The sequence below is a fragment of the Melanaphis sacchari genome, unplaced genomic scaffold (genome assembly GCF_002803265.2).
Source record: "Melanaphis sacchari strain LSU unplaced genomic scaffold, SCAv2.0 Contig44_pilon_pilon, whole genome shotgun sequence".
NCBI lineage: Eukaryota > Metazoa > Arthropoda > Insecta > Hemiptera > Aphididae > Melanaphis > Melanaphis sacchari.
The window spans coordinates 1,429,758-1,454,166 of NW_020271295.1; the positions used below are offsets into that span (position 1 = coordinate 1,429,758).

Genomic DNA, 24,409 nt, shown 5'->3' on the forward strand with positions numbered 1-24,409 from the left:
AATAAGCGACATTCTTTTTATTCATACACGCACACACACACATACACAACCACCGACAGCGTCGTTTTTATGCGTTTCCCGTCCTGGGCAATACGCTCGTCTGGAAGGCGTTGGTGTGTGTGTGTGTGTGTGTGTTCCTAGGCCGCGAGTGACGTCATCGTAGGAAAAAATAGTCCAATGCGACAAAATCGCATTACTGATGAATTGCCACGTGCTCGGGACCGCATACGATTTAATACAATATTATACAACGATATACCGTACGCGCGCGTCGAATCATCCCCAGACCCAAATAATGCGTCGGCGCTAATTAATTTATCCTCACTAAGAGAATGGGACATGTTACTCGTCGGTGGTGGAGGTGGTGGTGGTGGTGGTGTCGACTGGATGTGCTGGCGGTGATGGTGGCGGTGGCGGCCGCGGCGTGTTCGTTCGGGACCGGCGTGGCGTTTCACTGTGGGGTGGTTTGCTGTGAGAATTTATCGATTCGGTCGGTCGAGATTTCTGAGTAACGGGCGATGAAAATTCGCAGAAATACATTGTTGTACACACTCACGCACATACACACACTCACGGGTGCGTCGCGTCGCGCCCGCAGTGATGTGTAAAATAACAATAATTTATATAAAACAGTCGCCGATCGACCGATGATGATGGCGAGGTTCGGTGAAACGGAGGCAATAAACATTCCACTCGAACGATGCATTCACCACCGCAAGCCCGGCGCGCACACAATATATTACACGCGACGCCATCGGCGGGAATGTTGCGCACAGGTAATAATAACATATTATATTATTATATTGTTATTTATTGTGTTGTATTATAGTCGTCATCCGTCGTCAAGACTTGCCGGTTTCGGAACGCGAACGGACCGACATCATGCCGGACTATTGGGGGACAGAGAAAGAATGAGAGAGAGTGAAAGAGGCGGATAACACGTTATAATAATAATATAATAAAGTACCTAATAATAATAATAATAATAATATAAAATACGTAAAGAGTGAGAACCGGAGAGAAGTTTAAGAATTGGAACTCAGCCATTCGAATGGCCCAAAAGTGTGTCCCGGTCGTATTAATTAGGTTTAATTGAATATGTACGCGACGGCGTAATGAATCGACGATACGATTCGCTATGGGGAGAGAGGGTCGCGTTTCCCTCGGACAGAGACTAGAGAGGCGAAGGTTGTTGTCGGACAGACTAAAATTAACGTCTGCTGGTGCCCCGGCGATTATAATATAATATTATAACAAATACAATATTCGGTTTAGTGGTTTTTAGTATAATATACTACTGTTTCGTGTCAAACGTCGGTTGTACGATTTCATTGTTGTGCGCTTTATCCACGACAGACGGTGGTGGTACACACGATCGCAAAATTGTCCTCGTGAAAGTTTTTAAAAACGAAAGGTAAGGTCAATAAACGACGAAAAAGGCGAATTCTTCGAAGAAGACTACTGTTACTACAACTACTACTCCACCGCTATTTTACTACTATGCTACAATTACTATTACTACTATACGTCTAGACGATTCTGCTTCCAATTACCACTACGTATATATATATTATATTATTTATGTGTGTGTAAAAATAATAATAAAATATAATTATAATATACGAACACAACTAGCCAATCGTTTTGAGAAACGTTTTTAATTACTACCCTGGGCCCCCGCCCAACACCATCCGGCACCGTACCACGCCAATATAACGATGTTTGCGTACATCAACCGTACGTGTATGGGTAATTTCACCCTTCGGAACGAATGTATGAATTATTAGACTGCACACACGTCGTCCTCGTCACATCAAGCACAGACATGCATCGCACTGCGCACATATATATATTTATTATTATTATTATATACATATAAATCTAAAGTGGTGTTTCGAAGAAATGCGACATACCGCTGCAACCGCATACCACAGTGCGGGTCGATAACCCTTGCACGGCGGCTTAGCATATTATACAAACGCATCGACACTTGCACGCACGCGCAACGCACTGACACGCACACGCGGGCTCGCTCGCACGCAACACACGATAGACCGGTCCTTCGCCGCCGCCGGAATGTGCCCGCCATTCCACTGACCTCCGTGTTCCCACAGCTCGTTGGTGGCCCGCCGCCGCCGCCACCACCTCCACAGACATCGTCGTCGTCGACACTACCGGCACCTCCGTCGATTTTTGCGGGAGTAAAAGCTTTTGGCGGGGCTGTTTTGTCCGGCGAAACTGCGGGCTCGTCCGAAAGCGACTACACAAAGCGGTCGGTTGCGGGTGCTTAGGAGGCAGTGACGACGGTGGATCGTGGGGATTCCGAGACAACGGCGCCGCTCGTGAGAACGTTAGCGGTTTTCGCCAATTACGCGCGACGAACATCAAACCGTCAGCAGCGGCCGAAATGCACCTCATACTTATAGTATAATAATCTCTGTCGGTATGATCGCCTCATCGTATTTTCATATCATCATAATATAGTTCTTATTATCGTTATTGTCGTTATTATTATATCAAAACACGTGAGTGACACGATGTGGGTTCGATGTCGTTGGGCTGGCCTTTTAGAGACCGCCGGACAAAAGGTCCGCGGAGTCGCGTAACACAGCACGTGAGGGGGAGTGAGTAAAAGAGGAAGAGAGAGCATATAAAAAATAATTCAGAACATTATTGAGTATATACGTCATACACACACGGATAACTGGAACAGGATGTGTGCGATGCGTGTGTGTCCAATATGTACATTGTACAGGATGATTCACCATAAGCGGTATAAGCGCATGTTCACCCCCAATTTTTCATTTAATAATACATTTATAAATTTGTTTAAAATTTAATATTTGAAATTTTTAACTATACTTAAAGAACATATTTTCAAATTTATGAAAATAATTTTTACTGTAAATTGTTTAGCGGAAAATATTTTCGAAAATTTTTATGTACTTACCAAATTCATAATTTGAACAAATAGATTTTTAGTTATTAAAATGCTTATTTGGAATAATATGGAATTTCAATAATCAGATTTTTGAATGATTGTATTTAGTTATTTAAAATAAAAAAGGGGTGATAATGTATAGTAAATCACCCTGTATTCAGTAATAATATTAATATACACACACACATACATTTAAATTATAATATACCGATCTGTGCATGTCACATATTATATATATATATATATTATTATATAACGCACCGCAGAGCATTTGGCACACACGTGTGACGTAAAAGGAAACGATCGGAATTTCGCACGCCGAACGTTTTGGATCTCGGCCATCACCGCTGGTACCACAGTCGCCGACGTCTCCGCGGCAACACGCTTTTTGAAATACGCGGATCATATTATAATATATATATACTATATAGGATGAAGATATTACGCGACGCATTCCGATTTTTACACAATACTTTTCAATATAGTACCTATAAATATGTGTTTTAATAAAATACGACTATATTGTATTCAGTGGCGTATATAGAAATTAATTTCCGGGGGGGTTAAAAAAAATTTATTTACCTAATCAATATTATAAACTAACTTTATTTTAATAATTATAGACATTTAATTCATTTAAATCAGTATTACTATCAATTTTGCTATTATTGATAGTAGTGGATGAACAAGGATTATCATCATGTTTTTCAGGCTCAGTCACAGCTACTTTTTTATTAAAAAAATGTAATAATGAAGGTTGTGATGCCATATTTAATAATTAATATTTTGTTACACACGCGACACTTAACGAAACAACTGACATCCGAAAACAAACTAAATTTTGTTTGTCTGGTTCTTCATAATAATTAACAACCAAATAATAAGAAATAATAATATCGATAATTTCGTCTTTAGATTATCGTCGTATATTGAACACAGACTTCTATACTAACTATATATTATATGTATATAGACCGTCGACAACTCGCAGCGGTCCGTCACGACTTACGACGCGTCGTTATCTTGTAGTATTTCATAGAAATCCTGACATTATATTATAATAATAATAATAATATTAAATAATATGATATAATATTATAACAATCAAAATCAAGGCCAATACCAACCATACATTTCGGGGGGGGTTTGAACCCCTAAAACCCCCCCCTATATACGCCACTGATTGTATTCTTGCAATATTGTGGTGAATATATTACGTTATATACTCGTACGTCTTGCAAAGGGCCGAAACGAATTTATAAACGTAACATAGACTTATATGCGCGATGATGTCCCGTCTAGGATTTACCTAAATATACATACTTGTAAATTGTAGAATATATCAGTTCGGCACCAATCCTGAATAGAACTAAAAAACAAAACGACTAAGTTGATGCGAGCTGCACGCTGCAGGTACTAAGTCACTACTGATACAGCGCGCTCTAATAAGAAGATAATAAATTTTTCAAACCGATACGAAAATCGGGGTGCACTTGACATGTGAATAAATTATTGCAAACTATACTGTCGACACTTTATAATAAGTTTCGAGACACGTCATGGATCGTAACACGCGCGTTTGAGTCGCGAACGGCTGCAAATTTCACGGATGTCAGTATGATATTTAAATATTAGGCTTATATTACATATAATGCACAAGTCCGATACACGACACACTGCAAATACGATCGGTAATACCATTATTAGATATTATTTCTTTGAATATAAACAATAAACCAATATAATTATTAATGTAAATTTATTACAAAATTTAATTAGTAGAATTAAAAAACGATATACTGCGCGATAGTTTCACATAAGTATCAAAATATATAACTGATGTTGATGACTTATAAGTCGTACATGCGTTCCGTTCAATACTCGCGATTGACTGTAAACATATTATATTGGTATGTCGTACACAGACTCGAGTCCGCGATCGGTGACCACGGTCGTTGTAACATTACAAATACCATCGATTACACGAGTACGCGACCGTCACCCGGCACTAAGCACACTATTGTCGTTTCATATATAGACGTATATATGATTGTGTGTAAGTGTATGTACGTTTATGTATAAATCAAATATTATGTGTGCATGTAATGTGTATGCATTTATGTGTAATAACGACTACGCATATAATATGACAAAATAATATTTGACGATATACATATTATACGATACTCAGCTGCGACCGCACACGATCGCCAAAGGATAAGTATAGGTATATTTTTTGTTTTTTTCAATAGACGCATTGACATTTTACATTTTTTACTCTAATAGTCTTAGTCACATTTACATAATGTGTATAACTTGCGACCATTGAACAGTGAAGTGTACAGTACCATCGTACGCACGTTTATATATATATTTATACATATATATTAAATATAGAATTTCACATACCTATATATGTGTATAATTATATGGGTTTTCTTCTTTTCCTATATGGTCGACGGATCCTGCAGCGAGTCGATAAATAATTGACCAACATATAACATTGTAATGCGCGTCACTAAAATATTAAAACGCATAACTCCGATTGAACATCGATGTTTAAATGAAAACCTCTTCCCCTTCGCTATAGTCCGACCGAGTATATATACAATCGCCGTTCATTCAATCGCGTCCTGCAGCGCCCGCTTGCCCACCCAAGAGGTGTTGGACCGCACGGTCGATGGTAATCTCTATTATGTATACACACACACAAACACACACATACATAGCGATGATCGACCTTTGGTAATGGCGACTGCAGGGTCTCAAGTGAAGTCGATGGGGTGTATATAAGTTATGTCAAGGCGCATCGCATCGATTCCCCCGATATATATGATATACGATTCTCAGAAGATTATATTCCTAGTAAGACGAGAAATATGTGTGTGTGTGTATTAAATTGGTCATTTATACAATGACGGTTTTTTTCCATATCATTACTTTATATTATATACATATTTTTTTTATATAATACGCATTAAAACGGTCGGAAATCGAAAAGATTTAATATTTCGATTTTTTTTTTTAACAGTTATTTTTCTATATATAATAATGTACAAGTGTGACAAAAAAAAACTACCCCTCAAAACCGCATTCATCTAAAAGGCAACAGTTATTCAAAGACAAATCGTCAATCGAGGTCTCACCATACATAATACATAATATATATATATATATACAATATACATATATATGTTTGTATGTACGCAGTGCGTATCCTGTCCCGCATTTCTGTTATCGTTAGTTATCTATATAAGTATATGCCGTACGTATACGTCTAATACTCGCATCATGTTCAACGTTTGCGACGCATATAACAGTTTACTGAAGCTATATAATATTTATATAGTGTGTCACGTATAATTTTAGTAGTTTTAGCTGCCATAATACAGTATAGTATGGTCGCTAAACAAGCACGCATGAAAAAGCCAGGATAGATATTATTATATTATGTTTTCTACAAGAGCCTACAGTATGTGTATAATGTATATATATATAAATCACTGATCCCAAATATCTTTTGGCGTATAAATCAAATAGGGTGTGGTGCATTGAATTCCCCGCATGACGCCAAAAAACTGTCAAAATGTACTTTTATTTGTATTTAAAAAGGCAAATTGAAAATTAGTTTCCGGTATCATTCTTATTGTGTAGATACATTTTTTTATACCCAAAATATAGATCAATTTTAAGGGTACCTAATATAGTAAACATATGTTTTTGTCTGTTTTAAAATAATAACGGTAAATAAATTTAACGATACATTTCACACATATATTTAATTTTTTGTAAAACAGTTTGAGTGAACGATACAATCACAAAATGTATTTTATAATATTGTGAAAAAAAATTAAATATCTTGATGTACAAGAAATAATTGTAGATGTTAAAATAGTACATTCATAAATATGGGTTGAATAACACAAAATTATATATTTTTTTCAATAAAAATAATAAATAAATATTCTAATAAACTTGCTCATTGTTCTAAGGGATTTTATTTTATTAACTATTTAACATGGATCATTAAAGTGTATTTTTATATGTATTATATAATGTATTAAGCGTTTCTATTTTATAAGTTTAAAGTATTAAACATAATTTACACTATTTACATATTTGTTATTTTATTTATATAATTGTGTTAGTACATTTCAAAGGATATACTTACACTTCTGATACATATGCTTTAAAACTAATAATAAAATACATAATTCAACTATATAAGACTTAAATATATTATTTTTTTAACTTAAATAAAGTACACAGTTCAATAAACATTTTTATATCTGCATATTTAATCTAAAGTTAATATTATACTTTAAAAATTAACTTTCAGATTGAGTTTGTTTGGTATTCTTACTTGTTAGTATTCACCCTTAATTACAAATTTTTACTGTTGTACTTTCAATGTTTAACAGTTGAATTATTATTTTTTTCACAACATATTTTTTAATTGAATTTTTGTTAAGAATGTTGAATTATTATTTATTTATATTTTTTGTATATTTTTTTCTTCGTTAAATATATTTTCTTTTTGTACAGCTCAACGATAGTGTATAATTACAAAACTTTGCAGTATAAAGCATTCTTAAGTTTATATGCGAGAAATAAAAGCTTGATTACATAACAAAGTAGTCACTGATCTATAAAATTGTGAGTTATATTAATAAAACATACACGAAAATCAAATATTAAAAAGTTAGCGTGATACAAACCAGGCACGTATATAGGGCGGATTCAACCTTGCTCACAAAACCACCACGAAATTGTGTACGAAAATATTCTTTAGTTATATATTATAAGTTTTAATTATTAATTTATATTAGTTATTTTTTATTTTTTTCTATCATTTGTAAGATATACACAATATAAAAATATATACAATAAAGTTTGCAATGAGAGTATAATGTAATGTTGATTTTTTTTATTACATATAGCTAAGTGTATAATGTTGACTTTAAGTTACATTAGAAAAAACTCATTTGCAGTAATACGTACTTTAAACGGTGATTTATGATATCCCAACCAAAATTGTTTCTGGATACATACCTACAATACAAAAAAAAGCTTTATTTAGATAAATTTAAAAGTGATATGTATATTATGCAGGAATGTATTTAATGCATCAATATATTTTGTGAGAAATCAACCAGAAAATATATTTTTTTCTTAAATGCATTTTAATATCATTAAATAATATCTAATTAATTTATCAAGAAGGTAATCCAAGAATAATTTTTTGATTGTAAATAAATATTTCGTGATCAATATGAATCAAATATTAATGTACTAAAAATACCTATGTACATATATATGTCCGCAGGTAGAACTCGGGTATCTTAAACGGTGGTCGGTGATAATCAGCGATAAAACAAATAAATGATGTAATTTCTCACTTGTCTGTTGCTTTAAAAATCAGTGTGTCTACTTTAGGGTAAAACGACGATTTTTTTTGTAAATCTTAAAAAAAAGTCAGTGTAGTTGTTTAAAACAAGAAACATAAATATAGTTTCACGCGCTCATTCAGTTCTAGTCTGTACTAATCGAAGCGCACACTATATATATATATATTAGTATTATATAATATTATACTTAAATATGAACCGTTCTAAGGGATTAATGCGTATAAATATCATTCGAGTGTTTTAATGAAGAATGTGTATAAGCAGTAAGTGCATATAGAACGCTGCAACCGCGATTGTTGAAAGAAAATTCCAAAATCAAATAAATGTACGAACGGACCTAGTTGTGAAAGGAAAAGGTTTATTTCCGGCAAAATAAATCAAGTAAAACAATAATCGATAGAAATCCCAAGTCTCTGGTAGTGGTAGCAAAGTATGATTTTATTGAGGCGACGGCAGCGGCTGCGACAACGGCGACGAAGACCGTGTGCGCGCACGCGTCATCGTGCAAGTGCGCGCGTGCACTTAAAAATTGCCGCCGCCGGTGTCAGTGACCGAAGCGTCGCGGCGCCCCGGGCTCGGTTCCAGAATGTCTATTTCAAAATGGTCGTCGCGGGGCTCCGGCGCGAAATCGTAAATGTTAGGTTTATTTTTAAAAGCTCTCGGCGTCGCGCCGCCACTGACCCCGCACCAACGGCCGGTCGGTCCCGGTCCGTCTGCAGATATTATACTCTTAGACGGCCACTGAAAACACGGTCGACGGCCGTTAAAGATTTGGCGACGCGTGACTTCATAAAACGAACTCACGGACAGAGTTCGTATTGTTTTATTCCGAAGTTCCATAAAGTTAACATCACAAGCGCAGAACGCCTAAAAGTATCACGGGTGTTGGACTGACGAAGCACCAAAAATATTGTAGAGGAAATTTTACACGACATGGGCTCCGCCCCTCGCACTCCCCAAATATACTGCACCGCCGCACCACATTCCGTTAAATTTGTTATCATCATTAATGAAATCGACCTAATTTTAAACTTAGATTAATTATAACATTTTGAATTTCACATTTACTTAAAATTAATAAATTTATTATGGTACATTTTTAGGGTTCAAATGTAAATCTTTACATTAGATAATGTACGCTTCTTTCCGAATATTCATACAAAATAATTTTACAATTGACAATACATTTTTCAATATGAATAGTAGAAGTATAACACGAAACAGATAAAGTTTGTTAAACTAATGCTACTTTAAATTAATTTTATAAATTTGAATATACTTTCTTACTGATGACTTTTTGTGCAAGTTTGCAGTAAGTTGATTTTCACAGTTTTCAATATACTCGTAACTATCAGACTTATAAGATTCTTTAATATTAATCTATAATAATTAATTTAATAATTAATACTTATGTATACGTACCTATAGGTATAAATAAAATGTTTAATTATTTTTCAATATAAATTTAAATATATAAAAGCAAATTATTATAATTATATTATTGTTTATTATGATAATAGAATTCTACAGAGATGGGATTTTTAGCGTGATATCTCTATAGAATTCAGGATATTAAGCAATATTAGCACCGCTGCGATTTGTGTCTATGATACACTTATATATAAGTATATCTTATATTAAATCATATATCATAAATTAAAATAATATTGAATATTTTATTTCTAAAAAATAAAAGTTACATAAGTACTAAATGTAGATACTTGCAGTTTTGATACTTTTTATTGTTCTTGTTTTTTCTTCCTTATTATGTTTGTTATAGTTTATCCATACATAAATTTTCGATTTTTTAGTAACCTATATAGATTATATTTTTATACAAGGTCTAAATAAGAATATTATTCTAAATATTTTTGTATACCTACATGAAAAAATAAAATAATATTGAACTATGTACAATATATAATATATATATATAGTAGGTTTTAATCAATAAGTACGAGTATTTAAAGCTTGGGCGGGTCTGGAGTTTCCTGAACATTTCTCTCGGTGCTTAACATACCCTTAATATAATTATTGACGATTTTTGATTTGGATATAAGATATTTCAAATTACGAGTATATCAGCCCCTCAAACAATTATAGGTACGCCATGCAAGGACACTTCACGCTTGGTGTGTTGTTTCAAGTTATCTATAACTCCTTCGGGCTTCGGCTAATCTACTACAATATTCCTAGCTGCTGCATGTCAAAAATCGGTTTATGCCATTGGGCCATGACATAACAGTAATAATAAGTTGGAGAAGGGGTTGATATTTTTATTAAAAATGTATGAAATAATAATAATGTACAAAAACTAAAATCCACATTCTGACGATAATTATTTATATTTCCAAAATAAATACGATTTTATATTTTTATGATAATTAACTCCACAACATAATGAAGAAAAAATAATTTCTACAATATTGTACATTTGTGTATGTATAATAAATAAAAACTGGCGAGCACCGCACCATTGCCGTTGTCGTATATTTACATTGTGCAGACACCGCCGCAATAACCTCGTGTGCGGCGTTTTCGGTCCGTTTTTGGCACGAACGTTTGGCGGAACCGACAGCACACTTTATGTTATATATATATATATTATATATATACGGGGTAGTTTAATTACACCGGACATAATAGAAATAAAAAAAAAAAAAATTCACTAGAATTAACGATAAAAAACAAATAGATATAAACTTTGTAATAAGGGATGATCCTATACATAGATAACAACTTAACTCTTATATCTTTCACGTTTATGTATAATTTTACATGGCTAGAATAATACATTAATGTGTTGTGCTTATGTTATCGCGTACATCAATAATTATGTACCTTCCTAGTGTTTTAAATGGTGTACATAAATATAGTTAAACATTAAGTATATATATATATAATATATAGGACATAGGTATAATGATTGCATTGGCGGAAATGTCAAATGTATAATTTCGAATCTATTAGCAAACCTTTACAATTTTTCGACACATTATGTTATATAAAATATCATAAAGGACGATATTGATTCACCATACATGTACACAAATACATAATACACGTCTGAACAAAAACTGATTTAATTTTTTTTTTCTTTGATGTTTATAATTTAAAATCTGTAGTAACGACAAGAAATATATATACACATAAAAACATCTAATCGTCAGAGAAACATCGAGGATTGATATGAATGTATAAAAGGTTCGATAAAAAATATGTATTTTATGTACAAATATTTATTTAATAAGTAGATACTACAGAATATTTATCGCTACTGTGTTCAAGGACCATCATCATGAGAAATAATCAAAATTCACAAGTTGTTATTCACTGACACTAATCAACATTCGATATTTCGTTTAACTTTCAGAAATTTAAGCAGTATTGGCTTTCTATAAGAACATACTAATTTTATGATTAATTAATAATAATTTATATAAAACAAACTATATCACATATTTTTAATTATATTTTATATTAGAAATTATTAATGCATATAAAATATAAAATAGGTACATAATATCAGGCACGTACACAGTCATGTAAAAAAAATTCAGACAGGTTCACAACATTTTACATTAATCAATATTACACACACACACGTATATTATTTTTATTTTTGAGGGAGAGGGTTGAACCCATAAACTTCCCTGTATACATTCCTGAACATTATACAAAATATAGGACTGCTCAGTCATCTAATTATAGATTTAATAAATTTATTAACCTTTGTTAATTTATTATATATAAATATATTTACCTTCTATAATATAATTTTATTAATTTAATTATCAATTTTCTATAAATTCTATTAGATAAAAATGACAATTAATTTTTTTCTTTCTCAAACGATTTTCTCAATAATATTTAATAATGAACCTATAAAGTATAAATGCATATGAAGAATACAGATATATTTAATTGGTAATTAATATTAATTATTAGATTAGTATATCTATCATTTAGAAATATAACAAATTACTGAAATTGAAAATTAAGATTGAAATATAGAATATTATCAATTCCCTACAATAAAAAAATTATAATTATCAAGTTCAAAATTCAATAATTTAAACAAATGCACATTTTGTTTATTGATCAAATACTTACATAAAATCTACATCATCACGCATACTTACATTTAAAATGTATGTTTACAATGTAAACTTTAAATTACAGTATTAATATAGAATAGTGACTATTTTTTAAAATTAACTTAATTTTTTAATGCATGGATATTCTCTATTTTTTTGACTCTTGTTATATTTAAAATTATATTAATATTTACAAAACTAGTTCACATAATATTACATATAAATAATTATTGATGTACCTAAGTTTTTATATTTGTAGGTTATGATTATTAAAATAAAAAGATTATGCTATTTATAGTAATTTAGTACCTAACCCGTGATTTAGTTTAACTATATAGTTATTGTTATTTTATTTCATAGCATTTAAACGCTTTAAATTTAATACATGTGCCAAATTTCGTTAGTATTACTTAAACTTTTCTTAGTGTATTGCCAAAAGTTGTGTTGTGTCTGGCCAAAAACTGATCCTATAGGCTATAATTGGTTCAACAAACATTATTTCATATTTAAACATGCTACAAGTTATAACTAATAAAATCTTAAGCTAATATCTAAGTTATTATATAATCGTAATTAAATTTTGTTAATTAATATACACAAATTAAGAACATTTTATTTTATTTATTATTCATCATTACATTTATTAATAAATAAATATAACAAATTTAATTACCATGTTACTTGTGAGAACTGATAGTGGTGATTAAAAAATAAACTCCCGTTCATTAAAAAAAAAAAGAAAAAAACGTTTATCAGTTGTAAACTGAATTTTAATGGAGAAAATAATTTAATGTAAAATTCTTTAACTAAAAATTATATTTTCGTAAATACATAATAAAAACTTATAATACACATAACACATATAGGTATACAGTCTATATTTTATTTTGTATTAATTTTCCAATGAGTAAAACAATGATAATGATCGAAAATTATACAGTTATGAAACGTACTTAATATTATACAGATTGATTCACTATTGCATACTCTCTCACGGCTCTCCCTCCTCTCTTTCGTCATTTTTTTTCACTATTATTAAGCAACTACTTAGTAGGTACATAGTAAACTACTATAATTTAATAATTACATATGAAAAAGTAAACAAACTAAACAACTATTAATTACTGAATTAAATAATAAAATAGGCCTTTTATCCTTTAATAATAATGTATTTGTTCAAATATTTATTTTTAAATTGTTTAGTACACTTAAAATCCACATTATTTTCAACGCTTAGATTTGTTTATGAATCGTTTAAAGAGAATATGGTGATACAAACTTATTTTCTTGCATTAGGAGAATAACTTTATTGTATTTTAAGTTGTCAATCAAGGGTGTGGTACAAAACGTCTACACATTAAAATGCCATATTATATTTATTTTGTCAGTATTCATTTTGGTATTAGCAAACTTTTGTTTGTCAATATTTCGTTCGTTCAATGTTTTCACAAATGAACATTTTAATCTGTCGATGTTTCGTACTTTTCGATATTTCAATTATCGGCGTTTCGATTGGTTTTCGTTATTTAGATGTTTTTTTTTTTTTTATTAATTTTGACACCTCTACGGAAATCGAAATTCAAACAAATAATAACAAGATGTTTCTGAGTTATTGAACTTAATAATTGTACTGAGAGTAATGGTTTTACATAAAATACAAAATTCTCATTATATGCAATATATTTATTCTAAAGTAGGTACTTATTATTTTTGGGCAATTTTCATGAATTATACAATTGCGTGCAATAATTTTAAAATCATTATAGACCTCAAACAACAATGTTTGAACCTATTATTATACTAATGTATAGCATAGATAATATTGTTATTAGGTGTTTAAAAATTGAAAACTCATAAACCATTTGTTTGAATTTTTATTTGTACACTTTCAAATTAATTAATCCCTATGCCAATTAACATTATAAAAGGGAGATTATTGTATAAAAAAATAAGCTTGTATCGCCACAGTATACTCTTTTAATCACAAAAGATACTATAGAAATAATAGAAGTGACCATGATTAATAAATTTCCCAAGTAGAAGACTATAGTAGAAGACGAGTCATGTTTATTAGGTATACATCTTTATAATTAAATAAATAGTATTTAATATTAATACATAGGTATACAAAATAATAAAACGTCTAGCTTGTTTTCTTTTACTTTTAATTTTTTTCGTTATTCACAATAAAAAATATATTTAATATATATATATATTATAAATTTTCATTTGTGTATAATTTTGTAATTAATAAAACGTTAAATGTTTTAAGTGAACGTTTCCGTTTAGATTACTGTATTATACATGTGTAGGTACTACACTAATAAAAATCGTGTAAGAGTTACCAACATATAATTGTATACAGTTATATAATTTTTTCTTTAATTTGTAAATTACATCGATAAACATCGCAATGATGAGTCAAATATAGTTTTGACCATATATATAATATTATATGTAATATATATACATTTCCGTTCGTTATTCGAAGTCGACTGGCGTTCAAAAACTGCATCGCTAAATCGCGACTATGATATTTTACAGGTAATAATACATTAGTACACGATGATTATTGTACATACACAATGTTTTAGGTTTTAACATAATATAATACAACGTACCTATATAAGATCGGGCAATATACACTTATACATTAGTATGTATACCTACGATATAATATATAATACGATACCTATATAGGTGAATAGAGCAGCAAAGGGGATGATGAAGCGGGGCACAACCTCCGGTATTTTCGCACCGCTGTCTGACCTTCTATACCCTTCAGACGCACCTGCGCAATGGATTAAAGCGTTCCGAACACGACAGGGACGGGGGCAATATCAATATTTTCCCATGGCTTTAACCGACGCCGCCGTCTTCGAGGTCAACAAACCCGCAATGAAAGCCGGAAATTTTCACAATGGTCGTGGGACAAATTCAAAAATAACGTTCTCGGGAATCTGGAATTTCTAGAAGGGTACCTATATAATACACGACATATATTCAAATATACCTAATATATTATATAGGTAGGTAATAATATATATTGTACATATTATAGTATGTATACTTGCAATTTGTCGTAATCGCGTTTTAAAAATTATAATAATATTATATGTATTTATAGGTACCTACGCATATGAGTTTATATTAAGCTAATATTTTGTAAGTGATAGTACATGAACGCGAACCACGTGTTTTAAAATATAGACCGGAACGTCGTTTACAAATATTTTAATACCACATATGTATATACACACACATATATATATATAATATGTTAATATAGGCGAACAACAGGTGGAATTCACGCGTTGGCCGTTACGGAAAATATGATCTGTAGGTCAACTCAAATGTTATATTATATATATAACTACGTCGTAATAAATATTAAATTTAAACAGTATATTACGTGAATACAAATTTAAATATTGTAAATACTTTAGAGTAATGCGTAATAATTAAAAAGATAAGTTTGTGTGAGTATTTTGTGCGTTATAATTAAGAGAGTATAGAGACCTTTACACATAATAGAGATGTATTGAAGTGGCATAGGTACGTACACATAGAGGCGACAAGAAAAAAATTTACAAAGCGTCGTAATTTGACCTTTCGATATATATTATTGTCGTCTACCGCTGCATTTACATACAGTATGCTATCGTTTCTTAATTCTCGAATCCGGAGATTTGTTATACTAAAAAGATCAGTATGGTAAACGTGATCGATTTTTGTCTACCTAGGTATTTTACGAGTCGTAATTTTATTTTTTCAAATGGTGATTCCAGACACAATCGCTTGCCGCCGCCGATTTACAGGAAAACACCTAGGGAGGTCTCGTTTGTACTCCTAAAAGCGAAACGTGGTTCTTTTCTAAGTAACCTAACGCCTACGGGAATATTATTAAAAGTGACAAGAAAGTTTAAATTTTTTCTTAAAATAATAATAAGTAGATACTTAATTATATATACAATTTTAAAATTACTTGAGTTTATATGTATTAAGATATTAGATAATATAGTACATAATTATAATAATACGCTTTAAGTTTGAATCTAAAAATTATTGATTGTTTTACTATCGTCCGATTATTAAAAAAAAAAACTTTTTATCATGAAACTTTCATCGTCTATTGTATTTACTTGAAAATGAAATAATATTAATTGACTATTTTTAAACTTTAATTGTTAAGAAAAAAAATTTGAAGAATACAATATTTCAATATAGCTGATAAAGTCTCGTATACGTTTTAGTGTCTTACAGAGTACAGACAACTCGACATACAGATATATGCGAATGTATCTACCTATTTTTATACATAGCAATATAACCAATATAGGATACAATATATAGCGTACATACCACTGTTACAAAATGAACAATTCGATTAATCCGTCGCGAAAAAAATTTACAACGTTGCATGCGACATATCCTGGTGCGCATGTATATAAAATATATATACAAATTATTTCATTTAATATCGTGTTCAAAATTATTAGCGGTTGTACAAATAACCGAATTGACATAATCACACTTCCCACGTACACTTCAGACACACACACACACATATACATACAAATATAATATGATATTGTATACATGGAGAACGATCAACTGTGTCCTCTAAATATTTTATACCGATGCGACGGTGTTTCCGCGAATACATTTGCAATCGAACACGACCTGGTACACAATACAGGGTAAAAACAGTTTAATATAGTCACAAAGGTATGTTATACTATAAAATATACACCATGTGTTTGTATCCTACCGATGATTCACATTTCGGTATATGGCAAGATTGAATTTGGGTATTTTGGGTGTTTATCGGCGGTGTCGCATGTGCGCAGAGGAAACAACGATGCATGCCCATGTATGTATCGTACAATATTATTATATTAGGAAGTAGGTACCTAAATTAAATATTTTACTACTTGAAGCTTTCGCCCGACACATTCAGTCGTTAAAAATACACCCAGCCCCTTTAAAGGGTTATAGAAAAATGTCCGGCTGCGGTGTGGGCGTGAAACCAGCGTAAAAATAGACTTAGTAATTTCCCATGGACCAGAGCTGGGGAGGGACGTGACTTGAAAAATGAGGATTTAAAAAATAATAATGCATGTATATTTATATAAACGCGCGGCTCGTGTGTGTAAATTACGTCGTCCGATTAGTTTCCGGAGAGGAGACATTTTCGATCTTTTAAAATGGATAAGTAGATATACTTGTAATATACCGTATAATATATATATTATAACCCACTAGAAATAAACGATATCATAATAACATTATATATTATGTATATTTAGATTCTAAATAATACGGCTTCAAAGTTTATAATGAAGTTGCAGACTCATTTCTGTAGTTTCATCGATGAATTATGTTTTCCATTATCGCTACAAAAGTAATAATTTGAAAATTTTAAGATTATACAATGTAATACTCTTTAGATACGTAGTTGATATAATTGTTAGCAAAACTTTGATGGAAAAAACAAAGTTAAAATAATAATGTTATATACGTAACATCTATACATGGTTAAACTTCCTTTGAAAGGCGTCGCGCATAAAATGATTTGATTTTATATCCGAAGATAAAAAATATATTAAATTATTATGATTATATTTTAAATTTTAAATCCTATACTCATCCTAAAATATTGTATGGTGTAAATTCGTAATCAATCCATTAATAATGAATTGTACTATAACTATTATTTTTGTTTAACCGGAAATTATATTTCACAGAAATCATATCAGGGATCACTAATAAAGTTGATAAACGATTAGCCTTTCTTTAAATATTACTAAACCATTTTCATTGGCGTTTCATTAAGAATTTATTGAATCATTAAAATATTTTTTTCTGTAGAATTTTAATCGTAAACATTAAAATTAAATCGTTTTAACCTCTTTAAAAACCCTTATGAATTAATAAGATATGAAAACAGGTCCTCAATGGTTAAAAAACATTTCAATCCATCATAAGCAAAGTAAGTAGTATTTAAAAAAAAATTAATATCTTAAACATAAAAATATTGGTACCAGAGTTTTTCAAATTGAATTATCTACGATTAATTTTATTTTTGATGGATCTATATTTCTGTGTGGTTTATATATTAAATTTAATGAGCGAAAATTATAACATTACTCAATACCTATTGAAATTAATAAATTATAATTACATATTATGTAAAATAATATAGACCACCAGTATTAAAGTATACTTAACAAAATCATATCAATCAGTCTTTTGATGATTATTACAAAAAATATAAAGAGAGATCATGGGAGAAATAAATATTAATTATTAATACACTCGAGATTTGAACATTTAACTAAGTCTACAACAACGTTAAAAGTAAGCAATAAGTAATAACACTAATAACGAATTGAAATATATTTATAAGAGTAACACAATATTGTGTTTAATATAATTATAATCAAAAGTAGTAGGTATTGAATTAATTTCGATGAAAATGTAAATATAACACATTAAAGATAACACCTATAGAAATATATTTCAACTTTATATTAGAATAACAAATAGTAACGGATTTAATTGAAATATTAATTAAGACAATTTACACTGCAAGAAACAACGTAGTTTGTAGACATAAAAAATTGTGTTATATGTTACAGTTGAAGACGAAACAACTAATGGTACAACAATATTGATCCATAAAATTATCACGGATAGGTCAAAACAATCTTCACTCAAGATTATTTGAAAGATTAACAACTGCGAATTATTTACTATATTAAATAAATATTAAATTGTATGAATTGTGTTTTCTAGAGGAACGAGAAACATATACTTTCGAAATATATTTAAAATTTATAACTTAAAATATTTACATGAGAAACACGTGACACGTACTATATTATTAATTATTGAACTCAATATACCGTAAAATAATAAAATAATAGATTGCGTGCATATTTAATTTATTATATACCTACATTGCGTACACACAATTTAACGAGAAAAGAATGAAGTTTATGGTTTTTTCTATTGAAGTATTTTTGGTACCCATCCAATGTGTGATTTACCGATTTCCTCGTTTATTGTTTTACTGCCTAATTAAGAACTTAAGAAAAATAAAAATATTTTTGCTTTTATAGAATCATAGTTTTATATTGTGAAAATATTATTAAATATTTGAAATTTGTTAGGTGCACGATCGCATCTCCATTAATTTTTAGTAGGTATAGCGGTATAATACAGTGGAAACTGAAGTTCATCATTCACTTTTATATTATATTTACTAATTTAATAGTTTTTAGAAATATATTTAGGTATTTTTAATATAGTGCATTTGGATAAGATTAAACAAGTTGTTTAAACTGAATAAATTATTATTTATAATACCATTATTCGTCATTTCGCTGGAAATTCATTAATCCACATAGCGCATTTATAGATTTAAAATAGAATAAATTATATTCTATATTATACAGAACACAAATTTTATGTTATTTCAAAAAAAAAAAAAAATAGTATATACCTAATCTAGTTGTTTGATAGTCACTCGATATTGTCACAATCGTTCAGATGTTAAGATGTTAATTACAATTGTAATAATTGTTTTAAAACTCATAAAAATATTGATGGAAAATATTCAATATTATGTATTCTTAGTTTTTGCCTTTAAATATTAAAATAAGTTAATTCAATCTAATATTAAAAATTTTAAAGTAGGATGAATTGTTCTAAACGTAAAATTTACTATGTTATGCATTGTAAAACCGAGACAAAATGTGTGATTATGACATTCTCTAAATCAAACACGATGTGTTCATCATGTTTCATATTATTCATATTAATATAATGCTTCATATTTTCTAATAATATTTCACGAGTTTTAAAATAATTACAATTCTGTAACAACTATGACAATATCGAGTGATCACATCATGATCAGTTAAGAAAAATGTCATACCAGCACGTATGTCTCAGTCTCGCAAACGTATTACAACATAGTGAATTTTATGTTCATTGTTCATAACAATTAATTTTACATAAGGATTTTTAATATTATAATGAATTGACCTACCATAACCTTTAAAGTTAAAAATATTATCTAGAACCCCGTGTAGTGTTTTTCTTATATTTTAATTTTAAAGCAAGTTACGAACATTTTAAAATTGTATCCACACGCATGTATGAAATCCACTTATAATGGAATAAAAACATGATCCAAACATTGTACAACAAATGGCGTTACATGATCACGAGTGTAATACCTATATAATACCTTATATACGTACGCATATTATGCATGTTATACAATTCTCGCAGCTTATTGTAAAAAAATGCACTCATGCTTCAGTAGAATGCACGCGTCGTGACATTTTATCCTATATACTATATAGATATATCTATATTCAGGTATTAATCAATGTTGAGAAACTTCCACACGAACTTCCATTTAATAAAAAATGTTTTCGGAAACCGTGACCTATGTCAATTTTTGCAATGTGTATAACTCATTTAGGTACAAATTTATTATTTTCAACGTTTTTCAGCAAGTACAAAGTGTCAAAAAACTATGCGTTTAATTTTCAATAGTGTTGTGTATAGATACGCATATTCGGTCGTATACATTTAACATTGTATTGTAGCATGTGTGGCGTGCCAGTCGTCGATATAATACCTGTACTGTATAGATAAATATTGATTACATTTTACGACAGTCCAACTGTATACGCTATACTTACACATAGGTGTCGTATATAGCATAAACCGTCAATAATCTTGACATCTCGTAATTATTACTTACTATTCATTGGTACGTTTGACGATCGTAAAATATGCATCAGAAAAAAGTACTTATATATTATTGAATTCTTAAGTTATAAAATTGTCTACCATTGCAAAATTATGAAAAAAATATCGTAATGCAAATATCTTTAACAATATGATTATAGGCTTTTCCACAAGTCTCTGAGGCGTTCAATCTAGTAGGTATACTAGTTTAACTTACAAAGGTCATAAAGTAATTTTTGGCGTCAATGTCGTTCATCGTATTACAGCATTTTAATCCCTATTATTTTAATTTAATTTATAAAAATGAAAAAATAAAAATACATAAAAATGAAACTGCCGAAGAAAAAACGTTTTCCTCTGTAATGCATTGATTGTCAGTTTTACTATAATCACACCAAGAATTACTGTTATCGTTTCATTCGTATCTTTCATTACGTTAAATGTGGTAAGAATCATTTTTCAAGCAATTGCACGAAACCACCACTGGATTCTGACAAATATGTTCTACGCTCACAAATACGTTCTACAGTCTCATAAAGGATGTATCTTTTACAAAACTCTCATCTCAAAACGTATAAAATATAAAGCGGTCATATACAATAATCGTTTTATCCCCTGCACCTTCGTAATAAAACCAGAAAATGACTTCCACTTGCAACTATAATCAAAAATTATAAACAAACACATTAAGTAAATATCGTAGCTAATGCATCAATAATGTTCAACTAGAAAATACAATATCTAAATTCTTCGAAGGAATCAAGTCCATCATTAGCCCACTTCTACATTTATCAACAACATTATTAAACAATCTTCCACCGACCACTATTGCTACCTATTCCATACAATAATAACACTTTTAACCATTATCTAGACATCTAGTTATCACCTGCAGACATTATCTATCATTTTTATGCATATTACAACGTTGAATAAACCAGAATAATATTTCATGTATATACTTCTAAGTTAAAAGTTTAAAATCTATTAATTCCCATCTGTAAGAGTATTGTCGAGATAATATAATAATTTTAAGCTGATTCCTCAATAAATAAGAAAAAAACAAAACAATTCTCCTATGTGTTTACTATAAGTAAAAGAGAGTCACGCGATATACATATATAGAAGAATAAACAAAATATACAAACGTGAAATATTATGTTACATTTAATACTAAAACACGCGCGAGTTTTGTGTATGACATTTCATACATACTTCCAGTAGCCAGTGGAAGTAAACGTAAACGTGTTGCACCGAAAATAATGTATTATTTAAAATATTTCACGTGAAAATCGATCAAAATCGTTCGCTGGAGAGGCAGGATCTCTATTTGTAAGTCTGAAAATATTTTTTGAAAAAAATAGCATAGAGAATATAGATTCTATTTGGAGGTGATGCGATGATCATGGTATGTCAGTTTTCTGAGCTAAAGACGATCTTACGAATACCATTGCCGAGTATAGGATTGTGTGTAAAACCAGTAACCGTAAATAGATCGGGCGACGGCGGGATCAGTCGAACGGGTAGGTCCAGAGTATGGTGTGGAGGCACCGCCGGCGGAAGGGAGTAGGTACGTTGGGTACAGCCGAAATTCTTTTCGCGTTGTTCTTGTGTACGACGACGGCTGTATCGGGTCTTGTGTAAACTACGGAGGGAAAGAGACAGTGACAGTCAGACGGGCGAGCGGGCGGGCGGTAGAGCGGAGAGCGGCTCCGACCCTTCGACGGCGACGTGAACGCGCGCTTTTGTGATCGGTCTCACACGGCAAAACGCGCGTACAAGAATAGCGCTGTCGTCGTGGTCGTGGTATATTGCAGGGCACCGCCGACGTTTGTTTATAGAGAAAAAACATTATTATTATTATTATTATTATTATTTTCTAAAGGTGCGCGCGTGCATTTTTATTCTTTCCCTATATCGTCCTGCGTACATGCTTGCTCCGGTTCGGTGTTATTTTCGAGTTCGGTGCAGTCACCCCGCAACCGCCACCACCGTCGAACCTTGGACAAAACTGGTTGCGCCAGGGACAAGGGGGTGTATGTGCGTGCGTGCGCGCGTGTGCGAGGCAGAAGAGGGGCGACGCAGCGGTGGCGGGCCACCACCGTGAGAACACGCTATATACACACGCACACCGCGCACGATGAGGGTTGTGTGTGTGAGTATCTGTATATACATATTATTTGTGTGTCGGTATGTGTGTGTGAGTATCTGTATTCGTGCGAGTATCTGTGTTTGTGTGTGTGTGTGTGTGTGTGTGTGTGTGAGAACGCGGCGCTACAATATATTTAAGCGGCGGAGACTGCATCGCAGCAGCCATCTCACTCTCCGGAGTGCCGCCGTTTCACTCGCCCGCCCATCCCGACGCGAGCATCGGCGGCGCCCCCGATTCACACGGGAATCCGCGCGCGTACATATATAGCTTTTGTCCAGCAGGTGGCGGCGGCGGCGACTGGCGGTGGTGGCTCCAGGGACATTCCTTTAACAATAATAATAATAATAATAATAATGTAAGCGACGCGGAGGCGGCGCCGTTTAATTATCGTTATATTATACTATATTATTATTATTATTATTATTATTATTTATTGTATACACAATTTCGATTGAACGGGCGCGCGAGTTTTTCATTTCGCGATCCGCCACGACAGCATATTAAAAATAACGCAGCCGTTGCCCCCTCGCGAAATACACGGAATCGGCCAAGGCGACCCCGTGACGTTTATATTATAAGCCCAATACGGGTTTTTGGTCAAGTACAATATGGGCACGATCACTTATATATATATACAACGACGACCGCCGCCGCCGCTGTTTGTATTGCAGTTTGGTTCTCACGAGTTTGATTTTTTTCGATTTTTTTTTTGATTTATTTATACTTCCAAATACGTAGGTATCGCTTACGTGCTACATAATATAATACAGCACACATACGTAAAGGTAATCACGTCATGTGTGTTATGTATGCTAAACCGGTAAATTGTTATATGCGTTTTCGAGATTTATGCTCCACGCGAAATTATAATTTTACAATAACCGTAGTTGAAGTTATTATAAATTCGATTGTAAACGATCTAACAAAATACTGTATACGTCCCAATTTTTTTATACAGTCCAGTCTGTATGGGTTTATCAATGACTACCAATACGGAACGTGAATTATTCTCCGAAGGTAATACTGTTTTTCCCGCTACTTG

At 31.4% G+C, this 24,409-nt stretch overlaps 1 protein-coding gene across 2 annotated transcripts in view; it reads right to left on the bottom strand.

Annotated features, from left to right (window-relative positions):
* Positions 1-7,860: 7,860 nt before the first annotated feature.
* LOC112597918 (zinc transporter ZIP11) overlaps positions 7,861-24,409 on the bottom strand; it is an 88,953-nt gene continuing 72,404 nt past the window's right edge. The window contains exon 9 of one of the 2 annotated variants that reach the window (XR_003114868.1): positions 7,861-7,993. The gene's annotated coding sequence lies outside the window, so the exon portion shown is untranslated. The remainder of the gene's footprint in view (positions 7,994-24,409) is intronic. The other variant, XM_025344155.1, reaches the window with a different exon arrangement.